Here is a 19,722-nt window from a genome sequence, read left to right on the forward strand (position 1 = left end):
TCCTACGCGTGCAAGTCAGCAATCCCCTTCTTTTGCGGCCGGCCAACTATTGCCGCATCGTGCGAGCGCGCTTCGTGACGTGCGCACAACCTCGCGTGCTGCGTGTACGTGGCTGGTTGCGGACGCCCAACTAAAGCCGCCTATTTTTGCTTGCCGCTATGCAGCATCGATTGTCCGTTGGCACCATGTTTGGCAGCACTAATCTCGCTGGGTGCGAGAGATCAGTCGCGCGGTTATTTTTTAAATCTCTAGAACTTCCTTCGCATCCCAAAAAAGAAATTAAAACCGTAACACCTAACATGCCAGAAATAAATTATTTTGATATTTTCAATACGCTCTAAAGCTTCTCTATTGAAGATTTTGCGTTTAAAGTGCTATACTTTAAAAGTTTATAAATTTATTATTGTTCACTAATTAGCTAAGCTCAAAGTAATATATGCTCTGATTTTCTCAGAAGGATGCGAAGTCGGTCCCATTCTCGTTACGCGCACGTGGGTTTTTTAAAGCTGCTTTAAAACAACGATAACCTTTCCAAGCACGTTATAACGTTTTAGCCGTAAACAAACGCTAAGAGTTTTCACATAAGAGCAATATGGCATGAGGCAAGCGTATTTAAGCATAGCATGCAGTGCAACTGAATGCAAGAAACTTTTGGTCGGATGTTCTCAGCCCACAGTGGACATGGCTGCATTGTGAACCACAAGCCAGTATGGGATCCAAACGTCAAATAATAATTTTTGCAGCGAAGCTGTTAGCCCCTCTTTGATCAGCATTTTTAGTGTCGTCGTCCGTGGGGGGAAATCTGAGCTAATCCCGGAAGTAGTGCAATACCGGGCCGACCCGCGACGGAGGTGAAGCAGGCTTCAAGCACTCAGCAAAGTGAAGCGAAAAGCGCATAGATTCTTTGGAATTGTGCATACTACATTCGTTTCTATAAACAAGCACAATACAAGCATCCGTACCACATAATTTATGATATGGTACTCCTGATAACAACGCGAAGCTAGTAGCGCTCCCCGCATACGTTTTCTGGTAAATATTACTGTTGCGCAAGCTGCCGTGGCGACGGCAGCGTGCGAAGTGAGGAGTGACGTCACTAGTCTTTTTTATATCAAAGAACCAACCTAGCAACTGGCTTCATTGCTGTTGCAGCACCGCTACGGTTAGGCAACGCATAGTTAGGACTCCCGAAGAGCAGTGTGAATATGAGGAGCGGCAAAGGGACAAAGAAACGGCAATACGACCAGCGGCGACTTGCTGCCAAAATTACCATTACTATAAAGCAACAAAGCATTGCATACCCCCTCAGCAGTTCTAGTGGTGGTTTTCAACATCTTCGCTGGATATCCACTTTCTCCAGGCCGGCTTGGCGAGTCATTGTTTTTCTTGGTTGGAGTCCTTAATTTTTCACTTTTTTTCGTTTCACATGAAACTCCCCGAGTGGTCTAAAGAAGGCTCCGAAGAGCTCCACTCGATCAGAATATGAGCAAACGAGGAAAATTTGGTAGATTACACAATTTCTGCTTGAATACTTTACGTGTAGTGACGCATTTACAAACTAATTTCATCTCTGAATACATACTTCCGAACACTTCACTTTGACCAGTTCCCTCTTAGGATGTTCAGCTGAATCTTAAGGTTGTTTGAGCTGCTGTCGGCAGTCACGATTCCTGTAGCTCAACTTCATTCAGTGTAAAAGTTAATTATTGCCAAGGTGAGCTCGTGGCCGTCGCTTGAGGCGAAATCTGGGATGGAACCGTTCAATCTCAGAAGTTCTGCTCAACCCACAGGGCACGTCGAAATTAAATGTCACGACCTGTTGACCATCGGAATCTTGCTTGAGGCAATGCCAGACGCCGTTTCGCAAGGCGGACCCCGAAGAGAATGAATGAAAACTTGGTGGAACATTCATTGAACGCTTAACAGCTCTCTCCTTGCCTCAAGCGAATATCGCTTGCACCACCCACTGAAAGCAAACTTCAGTGGCGGATTCTTGCGACGAATAAAGGAATTTGGAGAATTGTGCGTGCGTGTCTCCGACAGCAGTACAGAATTTATATATTTATTTATTTATTCATTCAGTTTACCCTACAGGCTCGGAGGAGCACAAAGAAATGACAAATACTTAAAGCAGAAGAGGGAACTACATAGTAAGAGAAACAAATAAGTTTGTACACTGGAAAAAAAGGAACACTGGTAAACATTGGAAAAAATGCATACAAAGGAATGCAATAGAAAACAATGTCGAAAAACCGTACAAAAGCGAATACAATACAAATACAGCATAGTCAAGCGAACATGTGAAGTTCCAAATGTTCACGAAATTTGACAGGATCTTTTATTGAGACAATATTATTTGTAAGGCTATTCCATAGTGCGATGGCGCGCGGCAATGCAGAGTTATTGAATGAGTGTGTGCGGCCAAAAATGCGCCTGACACTGAGATGATTATGAAGTCGAGAAGATGTGCGAGAAGGAATTTCAAGCGACAAACGGATGGACCATGAGTAATAGTAGTATTTATGAAAGAGGCATAGAAGAGCAACAGAGCGGCGGGAATCCAAGTCCGGCAGGGGAGCATCGCGTTTAATTTGGGTAATGCTAGATTGACGACTGTAGTTAGAAGTTATAAAGCGGGCAGCACGATTTTGGATGGATTCCAATTTATCTATTAGGTATTGTTGATGAGGAGACCAGATCGATGAAGCATATTAAAATTGAGGGCGTACAAAAGTTTCGTAGGCCTGTTGACGGATCGTAGATAACGAAAGGTGCAGATGACGATGTAAAGACCCTAAAGTTCTGTTAGCTTTAGCGCATATCTTCTCGATGTGAAAGCTCCAGGCAAGTTTAGTACAAAAATAAATGCCAAGATATTTGTAAGTAGAATCACGAGGAACTTCCGACGAGCAGATTTTGTAAGGAAACTTAGGATATGATTTCATACGAGTGAAGGAAAGAACGCAGCACTTAGATGTGTTAAGTGTCATTTGCCAACGGTCGCACCACTGATTAACTAGGTGAAGGTCATTTTGCAAAGTTAGATGATGATCATGACAGTTAATCGTTCTGTAAATTACGCAATAATCCGCGAAAAGTCGTATGCAGGAGGAAATGTTGCTCGGCAAATCATTGATAAAATTTAGGAAAAGAAGAGGGCCTAACACACTACCCTGGGGTACACCAGACGTTACAACAGATGTGGAGGGGCTGAAGTTATTCACAGATACGAACTATTGCCGATTAGATAAGAAATTGCGAAGCCAAGACAATGTTAATGAGTCAATCCTAAGAGCAGTTAATTTAGCTATTATACGACAGTGAGCAACTCTGTAAAAGGCTTTTGCATAGTCGAGAAAGACGCAATCAATAATTTTGCTATTATTGCCATATTGCATATATGCCATAATGTAAATCTGACGTAAATTTCAGCATTTGGGTGCCACAAGACAACGCTTTACGGAAACCATGTTGATTTTGAAAGAAAAAAGTTATTAGATTCAAGATGGTTGCACAAATGGGAGGTAATGATGTGCTTGAGAAGCTTGAAGCAAATACATGTTAGTGAAATGGGGCGGTAGTTACCAGGTGAGTGTCTGTCTCCATCTTTGAATATAGAATAACTTCTTCCAGTCAGCAGGAAGAAGGCCTTTTGATAAAGACTGCTGAAAAATGTAGTACAAAATCTGAGTGGATATAGCTGACGTGTTCTTTAGAATTTTAGAATTAATATTGTCAATGCCGCATGATGTAGACACCTTTCGATCGCGTATTTTGAAATTCCTTCAACACTAATATTTATAAGGGACATGAAGCGTTAATGAAGGTCGTAGACACAGGGAACGGAGGAGCAGTCTTCATTGGTGAACACAGCTAGAGCTAAAAAACGAATTGAAAGTTGAAGCACACTCAGATGCCGAGACAGAAACATTGTTAGCGTTATGTAATGTCACGATCAGGAGATAGCTTGCCAAACTTTCTAGGGTTAGTTTGTAGAAGTGAGGACAGATCTGTGGAAAAATACTTCTTTTTCGCTTCATATATTGCTAGACAGTAAGATTTTAAACATCCTTATATTTAGACCATGACGAGGGACATGATAGCCATTTAGCAGAAGCATATAACCTTTTCTTTTTATTTCTGAGTGATCTAAGTGATTTATTAAACCATGGGTTACGTTTGTCATTAGATATAGTGACTAGGGGCACATATTTGTCTACTAGAAGTGACATAATATTTCTAAATGAATTCCAATTCGCTTCAACAGAATTATTTGTGAATGATGGAAGAAACGTTTTCTGAAAGAAAAACTAAAGTTCATTGTTCAGTCGTTCGTAATTTGCTTTGCTCTAATCCCTGATAACCTTACGTTCAGCACCAGCAAATTTCAGTGCAATATAAGTTCAGAGCTGCAGTAGGTTATGGTTACTAAAGCCATCAAGCTGCATGACAGGGCTTAAGCTATGTGGCTCTGTTGCGAGAATAAGGTCTAATATATTAGTACCGCGAGTAGGCTCAGAAACAATCCGCGTAAGACTGAACTCTAAACACAGCTCAATATAATCACTTGAATCAATGCTCGTAAGAAAACATAGAGGAGCAGATTATTGAGCATTAAGGAGATGCAGCAAGCGTATGTGGTTTTTTTTTACCTAGCCTTGAAACAGTTACCGAATGATGGCCAGGGTTGTGGCGGCGAATGTAGGATGTACACTTAAGCACAGGCGATACCTAGTAAGTGTCGCCAATGATAATTAAAATATTTGCGAGATCTCGGGGCGAAATGTAGCACAAGAGAAGACACACACACACACACACACAAATGTAAAGTATAAGATATATAAACCAAATTTTCGTGCAATACTGCGCTTTGAAGTCATCATCAGCCTGTTGTATGTCCACTGCAGAACGAAGGCCTCTCCCTGCGATCTCCAATTGCTCCTGTCCCGCGCCAACCGATTCCAACTAGCACCTGCGAATTTCCAAATTTCATCGCCCCACCTAGTCTTCTGCCGTCCTAGACTGCGTTTCCCTTCTCTTGGTACCCATTCTGTAACCCTAATGGTCCAACGGTTATCTAACCGACGCATTACATGACCTGCCCAGCTCCATCTTTTTCTCTTGATGTCAATTAGTATATCGTCTATACCCGTTTGCAGTCTGATCCACACCGGTCTCTTTCTGTCTCTTAACGTTACGCCAAGCATTCTTCGTTCCATCGCTCTTTGCGCGGTCCTTAACTTGTTCTCAAGCTTCTTTGTCAATCTCTGCCCCATATGCCAGCACTGGTAAAATGCACTGATTGTACACCTTCCTTTTGAATAATAAAGGTAAGCTTCCAATCAGGAGCTGACAATGTCTGCCATATGCGATCCAACCCATTTTTATTCTTCTATGAATTTCCCTCTCATGATCAGGGTTCACAGACTAGAGGCTGACTGGCGATCCTGAACTCTTGTTTTGCCCGGCTATTCATCAATATCTTTTTCTTCTGCATATTAATCTTCAACCCCGCTCTTACACTCTCTGTTAAGGTCCTCAACAATTTGTCGTAACTCGTCGGCATTGTTGCTGAATAGAACAATGTCATCGGCAAACCGAAGGTTGCTGAGATATTCGCCATCGATCCCTACTCCTAAGCCTTCCCCGTTTAATAGCTTGGATACTTTTTCCAAGCACGCAGTTAAGAGCATTGGAGAGAATGTGTCTCCCTGTCTGACTCCTTTCTTTATAGGTATCTTCCTGCTTCTCTTTTGTAGAATTAAGGTAGCTGTAGAACCTCTGTAGATATTTTCCAAGGTATTTACGTAAGCATTCTCTACTCCTTGATTACGTAATGCATCTATGACTGCTGGTATCTCTACTGAATCAAATGCCTTTTCATAATCTATAAAAGCCATATAGAGAGGCTTATTGTACTCTGAGGATTTCTCGATAACCTGATTAATGACATGGATGTGATCCATTTTAGAGTAGCCCTTCCTGAAGCCAGCCTGTTCCCTTGGTTGACCGAAGTCCAGTGTTGCCCTTGTTCTATTGGAGATCATTTTGGTAAATATTTTATATAATACTGGGAGTAAGCTAATGTGCCTATATTTTTTTCAATTCTTTAACGTCTCCCTTTTTGTCTCCCGTTTTGAAGTAAAGCACCATTTCTCTCTCTCTCTCTCTATTATTTTTTATGTAATCGGACTGCCACGAGAGAGAGGTAGGAGCTAATGTAAGCTGCCCAGTGCTTCTCGTGATATAAGTCCTGGTAGAAGTTAAGGAGACGCTTTTTTTTCTCCTAAGATGGATTCCAGGTAAACTGGTTTATGAATGGCCTAGCAACTACGGCAATCTTTTTTTTTTTACAAAGCTGAACTTACTATGGGGGTTCTAGAGAACGCTACAGAGGAAGGCTCTATAATATAGTTTTGACCGCTCGTCGTTCACCATATTTGCACACCAAAACACACCAAACTCTCCACACGGGAGCTTCTTTCAAACTGCGGCTGCCATAACCAGGAGTCGAAGTTGCCACGTACATAGTATTCGCCACGCCGAACGCCATAGCGAGCTCGTAGACAATTCAAGACATGTTCCTAATACTACTCAATAACAAGGTCAAACTGATGAGAAATTCTATCGAGATAATGAATCCTCCCGTCTTCAAAGTCTGAAAGAGCGCATGGTATACACCCGATACACCGAAATGACAATAGATAGTTACGGTTACACAGCATCTTCACGCGTTTGATCATTGCACATTGCATTTCAATATTTTTGGCTGAAGGACAAAGAGAAAATTATGCTAACGCAAAAACACTTAACAGGCGACGAAGCGGCTCACCTGTTTCTAGCGTTCTTACGGGCTGACGTTTTTCTACCCGTTGGCCGAGCAGCAGCAGTGATACCATAGCTTTCGCATATTTTCTCATTCGCACTGCGACGGTCAGCAGTGAGGGACTGGGCTTTTACAGCCCATATAAAACTTGAAGTAGTTTATCTCCCCCCGGTGAGTCACATCGCCGGCGGTGAGCAGGTCGTGTCGTACGATGAATGCCACTGAAGGAAAGGGGAAGAGTAACGCCCCTTAGGGCAACCACCTTCAACGTAGTACGTGACAATAAGCGGGCGAGAAGGAACCGAATCCGGTGGGATTAAAAGAAGCCCGCGATGTGCCGAAACGCTACCAGAAACTTTCTCTGAGTCGTCTTTTCTAATAAACTTTGAGCTCAGCGTTTGTCCTCTTTTTATCCTTGGGTTGTCATTTTCCTTTCTATAATTCATTCTTTTAAGCAACTTTTTTACCTATACCATGGAGATCTCAGATTAAGAATGCTGCTCAAAGGGAAATTTTCTAGCGATCCTCAAATACACGTGTTATGGAGATATAGGGCTATGAAACTTTTTCTCACAAAAAAAAACTTAAGCTTAAGGAAATGGTAGGATTATGTTTTCTCTCATCTAACCGACCACCTGCTTTTTATGTGACTTTAATAAAAATTGTCTTGTGCTGCGTATCATGACACGGTACCACAGACATCATTTCTTTTCTTAGCACATCTATTCAAATTTTTTTTTTCGACAGTTGCAAAATCTTATTTCGTTTATAAACTGCTGTAGTTGACAATAAAGCGTTATAATCTGCCTCTAGACTTTGACAGTAGAGAATGCTTCCATTCTAGCTACTGCTATGAAAAGTTGATTTCATTTCTATTTATTTATGCAGACCTTTGGATTCAGAGTAGAAAATTTCAAAATAGAAAAGAAAAACACATAAAATAAGCGAGAAGGATGAACGCCACTAACATTGAATAATTTAGAAATTTCGTGAAAAGCTGGGGGAACTGTGCATAATGCCATTTTGGTAAGACACTGTACGAACACCAAATACTTTTGTCTGCCAGTTCGTGCATATTAAGGGAATAGACGGCCAGGCTGACGACATCTTGCGTGCCCTGTCAGTGTACAATGCATCATGATAAGGAAACGGTTCGATTGCAACTCACGAAGAGATCGACATAAGAGAGTCGTGTAAGCTTGCTATGGAGGGTGAGCACGAATTTAATGTTCTTCATTATTCATGAGAGAGTCGGATGTTGAAAATACGGATGCCCGCACCTTTTAACGGAAGCAGGCACAAACATAAACATGCACAACACACGCACACAATGCGACTACAGTTGTCTGGGCGTTTCAAATATCCATCTGAGCCGTGAACTCCTATATGCGGGTCTATTTCTGTTTCCATATCATTTATGAGAATTAGCTAAGCGAATTTGAGATTAGCAGAGCCCTTCAAAAGGTATATGCCTTGGAAAACCGAGTTTGCCACGAAAAAGATGGTACTAGCGTGTCTTACATAGCTAGCACTGATGTTATCATGGCCGCCATCTTGCGGTACTAACAAGATAGTGGGCAGGTACATAATCGCTTTGCTGCAAAACACGTTCTGGAAAAGGAACAGTCTTATAGCATTTAATTAATCACTTGACACAGATTCCACCTCACCCCACTCGACTTTTTTTTAAAAGTCATTTTACCCCCCGTGAAGACGAGAAGATTCAGCGGATACCTGATTTTGAGGTGGGCCGCCCCTTTTTTTGGACGTTATTGGAACTTTTGTGCCCACGCCACGCTGGCCGAGCGCTAGCGTCTGGTAGACCTAGCGCGGCATGGCACCAATGCACGTTGAAGGGGAAGTGCTCCTGGCGGAGGACTTTACTGAAGACCTGGGATGGCGGGCAGTGTCCAGCCGAAAATCTAGAGCTACGACGAGGCCTGGATTGGGTGATGGCGGTTCGCCAAGCGAGATGCCTGAACGACGGGGCGCAGGTGAACGGCGCGGTAGCTCGGCAATCAAGAATCGCATTGTGAAGGCGCCGCGCATGTTACCGATGCCACAAGAACACATCAAAATAGTCATTCGCCCACGCGGTGGACTGAATTTGGAGAAAGTTAGCTCTACAGCGGTGGGCAAGGTAATCGTAGAGGCAGCAGGCCTCAGTATTGAGCAGATTATGAAAGATGTTATTTGCCCTAACTTTATGCAAAATATCTTGGTGGCTAGTACGCCAGAAAGGAGCAACGCTGGACGATATGTGAGACTCAGGTCCATCAGAGCGGCAGACAAGCATTTTGAAGTCAGTGCGAACGAGACGGCTCCACACACAACGTGTAAGGGGGTCATTCGCTATGCAGATATTGTGGATGGCCCAGCGACACTTGAGCGGAACATCGGTAACGATCGCAATCCGCTGGCTATGGCGGTCAAACGAATCAAGAACACAGGATCAGTTATCATTGTCTTCCATGGGTTAAAAGTGCCCAATTTCGTCAGATATGGGCCAACTCTGGTCCGGTGCTTCCTGTATCGAAAGCAGTTGGATCTATGTTATATGTGTGGCAAGCTTGGACATCGAGCGGATGCCTGTCCAGCGCCCGATTCTTTTGAATGCCAAGGATGCGGGGCTCGCAACCCTGAAGAGGATCACAACTGTGTGCTTTGTTGCAAGCTTTTTGGCGGACGACACCTGACCGCGGATAAACAATGCAGACAACGATACCAGCTTCCCTACATCGTGCGTGTTCCACAACAGGAGAGAACCAGGGCGGAGCTAACGGCGGAACAGGAGGCAGCCGAGATGGTGCAGCTGGTGAGCGCCCGCCTACGCTCTAAGGGATGCTCGCGCTCTAGGAGCCGCTCCATGTCGAGGCAGCGGCCATCGTCTGGGACTCCAACGACCAGGAGCCGCTCCGTTTCGAGGGAGGCGCGGGTGCGGTTTCCTGCAGCTGGTGGAGGCGGCAGCGCAGCTGGAAGCCAGACCACCTGGGCTGACAAGGTCAAGGGCGGCATCAGCGCTGGCCGAGCGCGCGAGCAGCGCCAGGAGCATGTGGATGGTAATAGGGATAGGATTGCGCAATTGGAGAGAGAGAATCACAGCTTAAAAGCAGCCATTGACGGGCTTATCAAAGAGATAGCTGAACTTAGGAACGGCTTACCTTCCAGTAACAGCGATAGCTTAGGACATGCTAGGAAACATGATGACTCGGTTGAGGTACCAAGGTCTGTGGAGGTCGCAGAAGAGAACATGGCGGACGAGGAGACGCCTGCTCCGAAAAAGAGGGCCCTATCCTCCACGGTGCGGATTCAGGGCAAAGTCGGTTCCGAGCTTAAAGCAATGATGGCGACATTGCAAGAAAGTGTAAATCAGATCACTAGTAGACTGAAGCGGATAGAAGAACGGGAAAATATCAAGGATCAGAGATTAGGCAAAATTGAAATATATCTAAACGAGACGGTGGTCCCTGTTATGCAGCGGTAGTGCACTCGGCCGCTAGCCCAGCAGGGTAAGTCGCTGAGTGGACTTTAGCTCAAACCTAGTTCACCAAATTTCCGTGGTCCAAGATGGATCTATTAAATAGTTCATTTAGTATTTGGCAGTGAAATTGTAGGGGGTTCAATAATAAGAAGGCGTCTCTGCAGAAGTTTGTTAGAACGCATGGTGTGAAACCTCAAGTTATCATGTTACAGGAAACACTGACGTATGGTGGAGGTAATTTTAGGTCGGCAAAGGTCATGTCAGAGGAGCGTTTACCTGCTTAACCTGTACAGTAGCCCCCGGGACACGTAGCAGAGTTTCAAATCTCTCTTGACCAAGGCAACCAATCTGGCTAAGGATTCACCGTTGCTTATTGGAGGGGACTTCAATGCACCATATCATGTGTGTAAGTATGTTTATAACACTATTAAGGGGGAGAGACCATGGCAGCAGACACTAGACTTGAATTTAACTCTGATTACAGACCCTTCATATCCCACCAGATGTGGCACGTCGACATGTAGAGATTCGACACCTGATCTCACTTTTGTTCGGGGGGTGGTGGATTCGTCCTGGTCCAATTCTAATATAGATTTTGGTAGCGATCATTACAAACTTATGATTACTTTGGGAGTGGCTAATAAAAAGGAGCGCACATTGGTTGACTGGGATGCATTTAGGAAACGAAGAGCACAGAGAATCGAAGATGAGGAAAACGAGTTGACCTTGAAACAGTGGACTAGTCAGCTTAAATGTGGCGTTGAGGCGTCCACTAAAGAGGTTCAGACCGATATTGACACGGAACACGGGGATAGTCGCCTGTCGCATTTGTTGGAAGCGAAGCAGTCGATGTTAGCAAGATGGAAGGGTCAGAGATTGAATAGAAGGCTTAGACAACGTATAGCAGTGGTTAATCAGGAAATTGAAGACCATTGTCGGGTACTGTGCAAGCAGTAATGGGATGAAGTATGCAATTCTGTTGATGGCCGCATTAAGAGGGGAGGCGCCTGGAGTTTGCTCAGACATTTACGAGATTAGACAAACACTAAATCTAATCAGAGGACTGTGATAGGTAAGCTGGTCCATCAGGCGTGTCGGGACCCCACGGAGCAGGAGTTGCTGAAGGATTTGGCTGAAAGATCCCTTCCGTTGGAGACCTGGCACGATACACCTGACGTGATTTTGGAATATAGTTGGGACGAAAATGCAGCTATTGATGAGGAATTTACTGAAAGTGATATAAGGTTGGCGCTGCAGAATCTTAATGGTCGATCGGCATCAGGGCAGGATGGCATTACGAATAAAATGTTACGGAATTTAGACGACGGGTCAATTGAGTTCCTTACGTGGGAGATCAATTGCCGATGGAAGGAAGGATCTTTCCCGGAAGAGTGGAAACTTGCAACTACTGTTCTGATACCCATACCGGGGAAGGCCATAGGGCTTGAAAATCTCAGACCCATTTCCCTGACATCGTGCTTGGGGAAAGTCGCTGAGCATGTCATTTTAAATAGGCTAACGCGTTATGTTGAGGGCAATGGAGACTTTCCGCAATTGATGATAGGATTTCGGCCCGGCCTCTCGACTCAGGATACTATGATCAGGATTATGCATCAGCTCCTTGACCGGCGGACAAGGGATACTAAGGCACTAATTCGACTTGATGTGGAAAAAGCTTTCGATAAAATCCGACATTCTTTCATTCTACCGGTGCTATCGGACTTTAATATGGGGCAGCGGCTTTTCCATTTTGTAAAGGTTTTCCTTACGGATAGAAGGACATGTCTCAGGTTTGGGGAGATAAAGTCGGAAGTCTTTAACTTGGGTTGCTGTGGTACTCCGCAGCGATCCGTACTCTCGCCTATGTCATTCAATCTGGCGATGTCGCAGTTGGCTAATACACTGGGCACTGTCCAGGATATTGGCTATTCTATCTACGCAGATGAGATTACTATGTGGAGTGTCAGTGGTAGTGATGGAGAACTTGAGGCTAGGCTGCAGAACGTGGTAACGCTTACGGAGGAGTATCTGGGTCTCATGGGGCTGAAGTGCTCCACTAAAAAGTCGGAGTTGTTGATCTTCAAATCTAAGAAGCTGGGTCGTAGGCCGAAGGGTTGGGTACCGGAAGTTGAGCCTTGCATTAGAATTCATACTAGGGAAGGGTCGGTGATATCCAAAGTTGAAGCAATCGGGGTCTTGGGTTTTTTACTTGAAGCGAATGGATCGAACATTAGCACCATTCAGCGTATTACCAAGAAGACGGAGGAGGCCATAAGACTTATAGAAGGATCTCTATAGGCATAGCGGTTTAGGAGAAGAAGGTGCGATGCGCTTAGTTCACGCATTTATTATGTGTCATTTCTCGCATGTGGCAGCTATGGTAAATTGGAATAGGGGGGAGAAAAATAAATTTGAAGCATTAATCAGAAAAGCCGTCAAGGCTGCGCTTGGTCTGCCTATGACGACGTCAAACGATATGTTGTTACGACTGGGTTTGCATAATACTTTAGATGAAATTGCCGAGGCTCAGCGTACTGCACAGAGGGAGCGGTTGCTAGGTACACCAGCGGGTAGGTATATTTTAGAGTCAATTGAAGAATCGGTGGCGGTGTCGCATGATAGGGCGCCCCTACAAGAGTTGAATGTGAACGTTAGGGCAAATATCATGGTTCGTCCGTTTCCGCGGAATGTGCACCCCGTGTACAATGTAGGGAGGCGGGTCGCGAGAGCTAGGGTTTTGTTGCGAGAGGCAAAGGATCAGGAGGAGGAGGAGTCTGCGTTTGTTGACGCCGCATTGATTAATGGTAAAAATTCTTATTCGGTGGTGGTGGTAGATGGCAAAGGGAGCGTTAGAAATGCCGCTTCCATTTATACCAAAGATCATGGGGTCGCCGAACAGGTGGCTATTGCTCAAGCACTAATTGATTCAAGAAGAGTTTTGGTGTTTAGTGACTCGCGATCTGCGATTAAAGCCTTCTCGAGAGGACCTGTTGCGGAACCGGCTAACAGACTGCTGCAGGGTAGAGATATCACTTGGCATACAGTTACTTGGTTCCCGGCGCACATGGCGACAGTGGAGGGAGCCCCGCGTAACCTCAACGAGGTGGCGCACAGGAAGCCACGAGGATTAGTGTGCCGTGTACTCCCTGAAGGGGCTGGATCTCCCGCTCCTGAGTACAGGGACCAACTGTTAACCTACAACGAAATCACCAAGCACTATTACTTAGGGCGCAGGGCATTCCCCCTGCCACATTCTAAATTAAATAGGCCACAGGCGACTACATTAAGGCTTCTGCAGAAACGAACGTACCCTAATCTGGTCATCATTAATAAAATTAATCCGGACTGCGGGGTTTCAGTCTATTGTAGTAAGTGTGGGGGTTTGCTTGATTTAGAACACACGCTTTGGCGCTGCTTGGCGTTGGCCGGTGATGGTTCTCGAGGTGAATAGTGGTGGCAACGGATGCTGCACAGTGAAGTGCTGGCGGACCAACTCAGGTCTGTCCAGAGGGCCCGTGTGAAGGCATAGGGGCTCGGCCTCTCTGTACCGACGTGGGAGCGGCTCGCATCAGTCCCAGACTGATCCCTCAGGACCTAAATAAAGTTATTCATACCATACCATAAATTCGAAGATGTGCGGTGTATCTGCACATTGATTTAATCATTCATTTACTTATTCATTCATTTATTTACTTATTCGTTCATTCATTTATTACAGAGTCCCGCATGGAATAAATGATGTTTTCTTAGTTAACCTCGAAGCGGTACTTCTGTTCCGAGATGCTGAAAAAGAGAACACAAAATCTAATTCTTTGCATTATTGGGGTGTGTATAGATCTCAACAACGATAGTTTTAAACCCACAAAAGACTGTGCACAAGACTTCAAAGCTAGCCGGCCTTGCGGGCGAGCGTATTGCACTTAAATGGTACGCAGTGTTGCATACACTACATGTAAATACATGTATTGATTGATTGATTGATTGATTGATTGATTGATTGATTGATTGATTGATTCATTCATTCATTCATTGATCTTAATTTACGAAAGCAACACCTGGTCAGGTATATATATATATATATATATATCTAAAGGAGTAAAAAAAGCGGGACAGGAAAGTTTTGCGTCAGTACTCCATTAAAATGCGCACAAAGCCTAGGACACGAGCATTATTTTCGCATTCCACACCCATCGAATGCGGCTACCGCCGTCGGCAATTCAACCGGCGGCTTCGTGCTCAGCATGCAGACCACCATAGCCACTCAGTCACTGCGGAGATTAACCGACTATAAAAAAGCGCTGTTTTTCAAGAACAGTCTGTTGTTGTAAAAGCCTTCAACTTAGAGCCAGGCGGGAGACATATACTCACAATGTTACTTGCACCTTCGGTGTCCTATACGATGGAGGGGCCCTCAATAAGTCCGAGTGCAAAGTTTCCCCGGAAAGAAAGTTCTGCTAACCGCTGTTGAAGACTATACCTACCTTGAATAACCTGCATAAGCCGTCGTTGAACGTATCATGCACTGTTCGACAAATGCCAAAGTGCGTGTTCAAAACGTTCAGGGCACGTTCATGGGGAGTTTCCTCAAGAAAGCGTGCCTGTGTTGGGCCCGCTTGGCAGAAAATCGCCATATAACGATAAAGGGGCAGCGAAGCGCACAAGGTTATTGAATGGTCATGCTAAGTTTAACATTAAAATTATATTGTGGGGTTTTACGTGCCAAAACCACTTTCTGATTATGAGGCACGCCGTAGTGGGGGACTCCGGAAATTTCGACCACCTGGGGTTCTTTAACGCGCACCTAAATCTAAGTACACGGGTGTTTCCGCATTTCGCCCCCATCGAAATGCGACCGCCGTGGCCGGGATTCAATCCCGCGACCTCGTCCTTAGCAGCAAAACACCATAGCCACTGAGCAACCACGGCGGGTAAGTTTGACATCACGCGCACGGAAGCATAAGTCAGTCACTGGAGTGCGTTGCATCAAAGTAGGGCATCCTGAAGAGCAGAATGCGCAGCGCAAGCAATCGAGCGGTTTTTATATTGTAGATAACTGGGAAGGCCGAAAGCATTAACAAAAAAATAAAAGTGCGGTGCGCAACACACTACTCAGCAGTATCGCATTTGATAGCCTTCATTGAAACCATTTGGAAGCAGGCCAATCTAAGTGACTTGGTCCAAACGCAAACCCTAGAACTTCGTTCTAAATTACAGGGTTTAACCTCTCACAGTAACACGTGGGATATCAGAGATCGCGTAGGGAGGGGGGACTGCGCATCAATTTCGACTATTTGTGATTCTTTAACGTGCAACCCATGGCATGGCCCACATGAGCAACTTTATTTTTTTTTCTATTCCGCCCTTCATTGAAATGCTTCCGGGAGTCTAACCCGCGGCCTCGAGGCTCAACAGCAAAACGCTGTACCGTGGCGGGAAGGACCGCGTTCAGTTTTTTGCACGCGTTATGTGTATAATCCTCACTCCCCGGATATACACCTATATGCTATGTTAGACGGCGCAGTGGGAGAGCCGGGATTACTTTGTTCGTCACCGTTTACCAAAATCTCATAATCTTTGTTCGTGTATTACTCTGAAATAAATATATTTTCTTTTATCATACGGACATGTATCATAGGTAGGTGTGCGGCGTCAGGCCGACTTCGAATCCATGTGAACGCGGTCATCAAAAGGTGTGCACCAAATACACCTACTCATTCCCGCAACTGCCACTGAGAGAGCTGATATATTGGGGAAAACGCAGATAATTATCACAAAGCTGACCTTCGTTTAAGCGATGCCAATAGAAAGCACTGGGTATAGTGCGCCAAAGACAGAAGTCGACCGGACTCGTTCGTGTGTCTCTGAGTGCTGCATCGACAGTCTCTGCTCTATAGAGACTCTGTTTACCGACGCTGCTTTCTGCGACACATTTCCCTGGTGCCCGCCGTACGCTATCGCTTTGCGCGGGTTGCAAGGCTCCCGCGACAACAGGCGTGATAAGACTGGACAGCGCATGGGCAATGCACGCGAGCTTGTAGACTCTCGATGTGGAAGGGCACGCCTACGCACTCCCGATACCTCGGCCACCCTGGGGAGATTGCAGCCTCGACGCCGCGCATTGACAGGGCTTTCGCTTGCCAAACACTACGCGTTGTCAGTGCACCCGGACCTATTGCCCCCGGACCGGTGACGTTGCTTCTGTGGCGTGACCACCTGATAGCAGTCGGGTCGACGGTCGTTCTGTGTTTCTGTGTTGACAGGCTTTGTCTCCATCTGCGTGCTCAGCGTATTCCTGCCCTCTCTGGTCAAGTGACAAAGTCGATGTGCTTGACGTGGCAGGCGTCAAGCGAAGAACGCAAAATGAGTCAGAGAAATGACGCCCACGAACCGAAAAGAGTGCCTTGTACAAATTGGAACAGCTCCGAAAGTGCCGTCACGAAGGCTCCCATCAGCCTCGGTGGTGCCAGCAAGCCTGGCACGAGCACTGTCCAGGACATTTTTCGATGCAGTTCAAAGTGCTCGTTTTTCAGGCATTGGAAGATGCGATTGGCTCCGGTTCAGCAAATTACACGCACTCTCTAATGATAGGTGCAGAAACAAAAGAAAAAGAAAGTTGCAGTTTTGCCCAAGCTGCGAAGCTCTGAGCAGCGATAGCGCATTTTACGCGCTGTACGACCTCGTGTTTTGCCGCAGTGTCAGTTGCCGAAAAACATTCGCAGTATATCATGCGACCATCCCGTTCAGAGAAATCAAGACTTCAGCTTATTCCTCCTTCCTACCCCGCGTTGCACTTCTCCTTCACCGAATCCTGTACTTGGCGTTGTGAGTCATTCGTTCTTTACGCTAGCATTTTGCCACTGTTGTGGGGTGGCGCCGTGTGCTGAATGTCGGTTTCGAGAACGGAGAGTCTGAGATTAGAAACTGGCTGAGATGTCTTCTTTAAGGGTTTATATCTGATACTATCGATAGCCGTGACGACAGGGTGGTCATTAGAATAGGGAAAATCTGGAAAGGGACATCACAAGAAACCCCGTGTCTCACCATGATCTCCCCAAATGGCTGGAATGTCCATGCATTTCTGAGACGTTATCGATACGTCTTCCCTAGATATAAACAAAAAAGAAAAGAAACTAAATAAGAAGGAAAAAGAGCTCCAGAATGCCGTTGCGGAACTAAATGTTTTCATTAAAACGCAGCCAAAATAAAACGACCTTCTCTAGTCCCCAGAAGCCCCTGTGGGAAGGATCTTTCCATTAAAATACTATCAAAAGTAGAAAAGCCCTTTTAGTCCCAAAATGGTACCAAATAGGAGTAACAAATCTGAGGAGCGAATATTACCTTCGCGTATTATTTCATTGTTGCCAGCGTCACAGGCCAGCGCGTTGAACGCTGGCATATGACGCTGAAGCTGTTGCAGAACTGTCAATACTTAAGTCGAAAAAGCGCTCATGTTGAAGTAATGGTAAGCAGACGTGCGCCCGTTGCTTCGCGAGTGAAACTGGTGAGCTGCAATCGCGTGGGTGCAGATGTTACGCGTTCGTTATTAGTGCGCATGGAGGAAGAAAAAAACTAAGGAGAAGCCCTGACGTGACTCTTTGTGAAGCTCAGTGACGCCGGAAATGTGTCGTTACTGTGCCATCTTGTCGGAGCAGATTCTCCTTCCTTTACATTTCTTGCCGGTGGCACTGAATGACGTCGGTCTGCGCAAAGGTGCGTGCACCACCATAATCCGACCTACGGATCCAATCACTGGGTATACCATTGCCCAATACGGTTGCCTAAGTCAATTTCGAACGAGCATTGGGCTGCATAGCGTTGAAAGGAGTTCATAATGAATTCAGCAAGTTAGATTGTGAGATAAAATTCGCATAAGTGTAAAAACTGATCAACAAGAAAAAAAAATAAGGGATATCAGAAATTATAACGTGAGAAAGACCGAGGAAGCCGTAAGAAATGGACGCAGCATGAAATCAGTGAGGAGGAAACTTGGCATAGGACAAAACAAGATGTATGCACTTAAAGATAAGCAGGGTAATATCATCAGAAATCTCGAAGGTATAGTAAAAGCAGCGGAAGAATTCTATACTGACCTGTACAGTACCCAGAGGAGCCACGATACCTCCATTCGAAGCAGTAGTAATCAACAGGTTGCAGATACTCCATCTATAACTAGCGATGAGGTCAGAAGGGCCTTGCAAGGCATGAAACGAGTAAGAGCGGCAGGAGAAGATGGAATAACACTTGATTTAATCAAAGATGGAGGAGACATAATGCTTGGAAAACTGGCGGCTCTTTATACGAAGTGTCTATCGACTACAAGGGTCCCAGAAAACTGGAAGAATGCCAATATTATCAAGGTTGAGGACTGGGCGTGTTGGTATAACATATTAGAGGCTCAATTGCACAACATTTGGATGACACACACAGAAGAGAAACACACACCAGAGCGTTACTTGCAACTATCGTTTTATTCCCTTGTCAATGGAATAAATACTGGAAGATACTCTGGGGGGGGGGGGGTCTGGAGGAGGGTAACAACAAAAACAAAAAGATTTTTACAAACATGGCCATCCACCAATGCCAAGCCAGCTTTGTCATGTGATCAAACATGGCCATCCACCAATGCCAAGCCAGCTTTGTCATATGGTCACATGACAATGCTGGCTTGGTATTGGTGGATGGACATGTTTGTAAAAATCTTTTTGTTTTTGTTGTTACCCTCCTCCAGCCCCCCCCCCCCACCCCCCAAGTATCTTCCAGTATTTATTCCATTGACAAGGGAATAAAATGATAGTTGCAAGTAGCGCTATGTCGTGTGTGTTTCTCTTCTGTGTGTGTCGTCCAAATGTTGCGCAATCGAACCTCAAATATGCCAATATTATAAAATCCACAAAAAAAGGAGACGTTAAAGAATTGAAAAATTATAGGCCGCAGAGTACCGCAGACTACAATCAGCCTCTCTATACGGCTTTCATAGATTACGAAAAGGCATTTGATTCAGTAGACATACCAGCAGTCATAAACCCATTACGTAATCAAGGAGTACAGGCCGCTTACATAAATATATTGGAAAATATCTGCAGAGATTCCACAGCTATCTTAGTTCTACACAAGAAAAGTAGGAAGCTGCCTATAAAGAAAGGAGTCAGACAAGGAGACACATTCTCTCCAATGCTGCGGGCTTGGAAGAAGTATTCAAGCTATTAAACTGGGAAGGCTTAGGAGTAAGGATCAACGGCGAATATCTCACCAACCTTCGGTTTGCAGATGATATTGTCCTGTTCAGCTACACTGGAGACGAGTTACAACGAATGATTGAGGACTTTAACAGAGGAGTGTAAGAGTGGGGTTGAATATTAATATGCAGAAGACAAAGATTATGATGAACAGCCGCGCAAGGGAACAAGAGTTCAGG

At 45.1% G+C, this 19,722-nt stretch overlaps 1 protein-coding gene across 2 annotated transcripts in view; it reads right to left on the bottom strand.

Moving 5' to 3' along the window:
- Positions 1–19,722, bottom strand: part of LOC142590604 ((Lyso)-N-acylphosphatidylethanolamine lipase-like) — a 67,704-nt gene that overhangs the window by 41,050 nt on the left and 6,932 nt on the right. The window contains exon 1 of one of the 2 annotated variants that reach the window (XM_075702946.1): positions 6,833–6,912. The exons of the other annotated variant lie outside the window; for it this stretch is intronic. The gene's annotated coding sequence lies outside the window, so the exon portion shown is untranslated. Of the gene's footprint in view, positions 1–6,832; positions 6,913–19,722 lie in introns of those variants that run through there. 2 annotated transcript variants of the gene reach the window in all.

This window comes from Dermacentor variabilis, chromosome 1 (genome assembly GCF_050947875.1).
Source record: "Dermacentor variabilis isolate Ectoservices chromosome 1, ASM5094787v1, whole genome shotgun sequence".
Classification (NCBI taxonomy): domain Eukaryota; kingdom Metazoa; phylum Arthropoda; class Arachnida; order Ixodida; family Ixodidae; genus Dermacentor; species Dermacentor variabilis.